Raw genomic sequence first — 6,297 nt, forward strand, 5'->3', positions numbered from 1 at the left:
CTTATCTGCTCCTTTGTCTCCCGAGTTTGAGGTTCTTCACTTCAAACAAAGACAAGGAGAAAACTTAAAAGATGCTTGTTTTAGAATGATGGAATCTTATCGTAATTGTACCCTAGAGGTTAATTTTAGAATTTTGCTTCGCAACTTTTATGTTGGACTAAATATGTCTCATAGACAACTCTTGGATTGCGTTGCCAAAGGCAATTTTATTGAAATTGATCCCAATATTGCGCATGAAATTGTAGAAGGTATAGTAGGAACTCTACCTCAACAAAAGGGGCCTCATCATACCCAAGAGGAAATGCAAGTTTTTGAGAAAATTTGCGAAGTAACTAAGATTTTACAAAACTCTCTTGAACCTCTTAAGAGCGTTACTGGGAATCTCCACCGCATGAATATGTTGATTACCCTTTGCAATAAGCGGTTGGACTCTTTAGATCTCAAGATTTCTGAATATGAAGGGAAATGTAAAGAACCTCCCGAATTCGAGCATAACTCCGCTAAAAGAATTAAGAATCAAGATGATAATACCTAGATCTATCCTTGCTTTTATGCCTAGCTAGGGGCGTTAAACGATAGCGCTTGTGGGAAGGCAACCCAATTTTATTTTTATTCCTTAATTTTTGCTCCTGTTTAGTAATAAATAATTTATCTAGCCTCTGTTTTGGTTGTGTTTTTTTGTGTTTAATTAGCGTTTGTGCCAAGTAGAACCGTTGGGAAGACTTGGGGAAAGTCTTGTTAATCTTGCTGTAAAAAACAGAAACTTTAGCGCTCACGAGAACTGCTGCCATTTTTATTTGGAAAGTGATATTTCGTTAATTATTTTTGCAGATGATTAATAGATAAATTCCTCACGTCCATCAATTTATGTTAGAATTTTTGGGGTTCCAGATCTTGCGCTAGCTACAGATTACTACAGACTGTTCTGTTTTTGACAGATTCTGTTTTTCGTGTGTTGTTTGATTATTTTGATGAATCTATGGCTAGTAAAATAGTTTATAAACCATAGAGAAGTTGGAATACAGTGAGTTTAACACAAATATAAATAAAGAATGAGTTCATTACAGTACCTTGAAGTGGTGTTTTGATTTCTTTCGCTAACGGAGCTCACGAGATTTTCTACTTTAAGTTTTGTGTTGTGAAGTTTTCAAGTTTTGGGTAAGGATTTGATGGATTATGGAACAAGAAGTGGCAAGAGCCTAAGCTTGGGGATTCCCATGGCACCTCAAAGATAATCTAAGGACACCAAAAAGCCAAAGCTTGGGGATGCCCTGGAAGGCATCCCCTCTTTCGTCTACTTCCATCGGTAACTTTACTTGGAGCTATATTTTTACTCACCACATGATATGTATTTTGCTTGGAGCGTCTTGTATAATTTGAGTCTTTGCTTTTTAGTTTACCACAATCATCTTTTCTGTACACACCCTTTGAGAGAGACACACATGATTCGGAAATTATTAGAATACTCTATGTGCTTCACTTATATCTTTTGAGTTATATAGTTTTGCTCTAGTACTTCACTTATATCTTTTAGAGCACGGTGGTGGATTTGTTTTATAGAAACTATTGATCTCTCATGCTTCACTTAGATTATTTTGAGAGTCTTAAATAGCATGGTAATTTGCTTAAATAATCCTAATATGCTAGGTATTCAAGATTAGTAAAAACTTTCTTATGAGTGTTTTGAATACTAAGAGAAGTTTGATGCTTGATGATTGTTTTGAGATATGGAGGTAGTGATATTAAAGTTGTGCTAGTTGAGTAGTTGTGAAATTGAGAAATACTTGTGTTGAAGTTTGCAAGTCCCGTAGCATGCACTTATGGTAAACGTTATGTAAAAAAATTGAAATATGAGGTGTTCTTTGATTGTCTTCCTTATGAGTGGCGGTCGGGGACGAGCGATGGTCTTTTCCTACCAATCTATCCCCCTAGGAGCATGCGCGTAGTGCTTGGTTTTTGATGACTTGTAGATTTTTGCAATAAGCATGTGAGTTCTTTATGACTAATATCGAGTCCATGGATTATACGCACTCTCACCCTTCCATAATTGCTAGCCTCTTCGGTACCATGCATTGCCCTTTCTCACATTGAGAGTTGGTGCAAACTTCGCCGGTGCGTCCAAACCCTGTGATATGATACCCTCTTTCACACATAAACCTCCTTATATCTTCCTCAAAACAGCCACCATACCTACCTATTATGGCATTTCCATAGCCATTCCAAGATATATTGCCATGCAACTTTCCACCATCCTGTTTATCATGACACGTTCATCATTGTCATATTGCTCTGCATGATCATGTAGTTGACATTGTATTTGTGGCAAAGCCACCGTTCATAATTATTTCATACATGTCACACTTGATTCATTGCATATCCCGGTACACCGCCGGAGGCATTCATATAGAGTCATACCTTGTTCTAGTATCGAGTTGTAATCATTGAGTTGTAAATAAATAGAAGTGTGATGATCATCATTTAATAGAGCATTGTCCCAATAAAAAAAGAGAAAGGCCCAAAAAAGAAGGCCCAAAAAAGATAAATAAAAAGGGACAATGCTACTATCTTTTTTCCACACTTGTGCTTCAAAGTAGCACCATGATCTTCATGATAGAGAGTCTCTTGTTTTGTCACTTTCATATACTAGTGGGAATTTTTCATTATAGAACTTGGCTTGTATATTACAACAATGGGCCTCCTCAAGTGCCCTAGGTCTTCGTGAGCAAGCAAGTTGGATGCACACCCACGAGTTTCTTTTGTTGAGCTTTCATACATTTATAGCTCTAGTGCATCCGTTGCATGGCAATCCCTACTCCTTGCATTAACATCAATCGACGGGCATCTCCATAGCTCATTTATTAGCCTCGTTGATGTGAGACTTTCTCCTTTTTTGTCTTCTCCACATAACCCCCATCATTATACTCTATTCCACCCATAGTGCTATATCCATGGCTCACGCTCATGTATTGCGTGAAGGTTTATAAAGTTTGAGATTACTAAAGTATGAAACAATTGCTTGGCTTGTCATCGGGGTTGTGCATTATGAGAGCATTCTTGTGTGACGAAAATGGAGCATGACTAAACTATATGATTTTGTAGGGATGAACTTTCTTTGGCCATGTTATTTTGAGAAGACATAATTGCTTAGTTAGTATGCTTGAAGTATTATTATTTCTATGTCAATATTAAACTTTTATCTTGAATCTTCCGGATCTGAATATTCATGCCACAATTAAGAAGAATTACATTGAAATTATGCCAAGTAGCATTCCACATCAAACATTCTGTTTTTATCATTTACCTACTCGAGGACGACCATGAATTAAGCTTGGGGATGCTTGATACGTCTCCAACGTATCTATAATTTTTGATTGCTCCATGCTATATTATCTTCTATTTTGGACATTATTGGGCTTTATTATCCACTTTTATATTATTTTTGGGACTAACCTACTAACCGGAGGCCCAGCCCAGAACTGCTGTTTTTTTGCCTATTTTAGGGTTTCAAAGAAAAAGAATATCAAACGGAGTCCAAATGGAATGAAACCTTCGGGAACGTGATTTTTGAAACGAACAAGATCCAGGAGACTTGGACCCTACGTCAAGCAACCAACAGGAAGGTCACGAGGTAGGGAGGCGCGCCTCCCCCCAGGCCCTCCACCCTTGTGGCCCCCCTGTTGCTCCACCGACGTACTTCTTCCTCCTATATATACGTACGTACCCCCAAACGATCAGATACGGAGCCAAAACCCTAATTCCATCGCCATAACTTTCTGTATCCATGAGATCCCATATTGGGGTCTGTTCCGGAGCTCCGCCGGAGGGGGCATCGATCACGGAGGGCTTCTACAGCAACACCATAGCCTCTCTGATGAAGTGTGGGTAGTTTACCTCAGACCTTCGGGTCCATAGTTAGTAGCTAGATGGCTTCTTCTCTCTTTTTGGATCTCAATACAAAGTTCTCCCCCTCTCTTGTGGAGATCTATTTGATGTAATCTTCTTTTGCGGTGTGTTCTTTGAGACCGATGAATTGTGGGTTTATGATCAAGTTTATCTATGAACAATATTTGAATCTTCTCTGAATTCTTTTATGTATGATTGGTTATCTTTGCAAGTCTCTTTGAATTATCAGTTTGGTTTGGCCTACTAGATTGATCTTTCTTGCAATGGGAGAAGTGCTTAGCTTTGGGTTCAATCTTGCGGTGTCCTTTCCCAGTGACAGTAGGGGCAGCAAGGCACGTATTGTATTGTTGCCATCGAGGATAACAAGATGGGGTTTTCATCATATTGCATGAGTTTATCCCTCTACATCATGTCATCTTGCTTAAGGCGTTACTTTGTTCTTATGAACTTAATACTCTAGATGCATGCTGGATAGCGGTCGATGTGTGGAGTAATAGTAGTAGATGTAGGCAGGAGTCAGTCTACTTGTCTCAGACATGATGCCTATATACATGATCATACCTAGATATTCTCATAACTATGCTCAATTCTGTCAATTGCTCAACAGTAATTTGTTCACCCACCGTAAAATACTTATGCTCTTGAGAGAAGCCACTAGTGAAACCTATGGCCCCCGGGTCTATCTTTATCATATTAATATTCCAACACTTAGTTATTTTCATTGCCTTTTATTTTACTTTGCATCTTTATCATAAAAATACCAAAAATATTATCTTATCATATCCATCAGATCTCACTCTCGTAAGTGACCGTGTAGGGATTGACAACCCCTTATCGCATTGGTTGTGAGGATTTATTTGTTTTGTGCAGGTGCGAGGGACTCGCGCATAGCCTCCTACTGGATTGATACCTTGGTTCTCAAAAACCGAGGGAAATACTTATGCTACTTTGCTGCACCACCCTTTCCTCTTCAAGGGAAAACCAACGCAAGTGCTCAAGAGGTAGCATGCTTGTGATCTCCATCTCCGAAGCACCGTCATGATCACCATTGTCACCGGCGCGACACCTTGATCGCCATCATAGCATCATTATCGTCTCGCCAACTATTGTATCTACGACTATCGCTACTGCTTAGTGATAAAGTAAAGCAATTATAGGGTGATTGCATTGCATACAATAAAGCGACAACCATATGGCTCCTGCCAGTTGCCGATAACTCCGTTACAAAACATGATCATCTCATACAATAAATATGGCATAATATCTTGACCATATCACATCACAACATGCACTGCAAAAACAAGTTAGACATCCTCTACTTTGTTGTTGCAAGTTTTACGTGGCTGCTACGGGCTGAGCAAGAACTGTTCTTACCTACGCATCAAAACCACGACGATAGTTCGTCAAGTTAGTGTTGTTTTAACCTTCTCAAGGACCGGGCGTAGCCACACTCAGTTCAACTAAAGTTGGAGAAACTGACACCCGCCAGCCACCTATGTGCAAAGCACGTCGGTAGAACCAGTCTCGCGTAAGCGTACGCGTAATGTCGGTTCGGGCCGCTTCATCCAACAATACCGCCGAACTAAAGTATGACATGCTGGTAAGCAGTATGACTTGTATCACCCACAACTCACTTGTGTACTACTCGTGCATATAACATCAACGCATAAAACCAGGCTCTGATACCACTATTGGGGAACGTAGTAATTTCAAAAAAAATTCCTACGCATACGCAAGATCATGGTGATGCATAGCAACAAGAGGGGAGAGTGTGTCCACGTACCCTCGTAGACCGAAAGTGGAAGCGTTAGCACAACACGATTGATGTAGTTGTACATCTTCACGATCCGACCGATCAAGTACCGAACGCACGGCACCTCCGAGTTCTGCACACGTTCAACTCGATGACGTCCCTCGAACTCCGATCCAGCCGAGCTTTGAGGGAGAGTTCCATCAGCACGACGGCGTGGTGACGATGATGATGTTCTACCGACGCAGGGCTTCGCCTAAGCACCGCTATGGTATTATCGAGGTGGATTATGGTGGAGGGGGCACCGCACACGGCTAAGAGATCCAAGAGATCAATTGTTGTGTCTCCAAGGGGTGCCTCCCTCCCCGTACTCCCTGTCTATAAAGGAGTGGAGGAGGGGAGGGGCCCGGCCACCTTAGGCGCGCCCCATGAGGATTCCTACTCCCACCGGGAGTAGGACTCCCCCCTTCCATGTGGGAGTAGGAGAGGAGAGGGAAGGAGAGAGAGGGGGAAAGGAAAGGGGGGCGCCGTCCCCCTCCTTGTCCAATTCGAACTAGGGGAAGGGGGCGCGTGGCTGCCCTTGGCCGCCCCTTCTCTTCTCCACTAGGGCCCAATAGACCCATTAGTCTCCCCGGGGTGTTCCG

Source organism: Triticum dicoccoides, chromosome 2A, assembly GCF_002162155.2.
Source record: "Triticum dicoccoides isolate Atlit2015 ecotype Zavitan chromosome 2A, WEW_v2.0, whole genome shotgun sequence".
Classification (NCBI taxonomy): Eukaryota; Viridiplantae; Streptophyta; class Magnoliopsida; order Poales; family Poaceae; genus Triticum; species Triticum dicoccoides.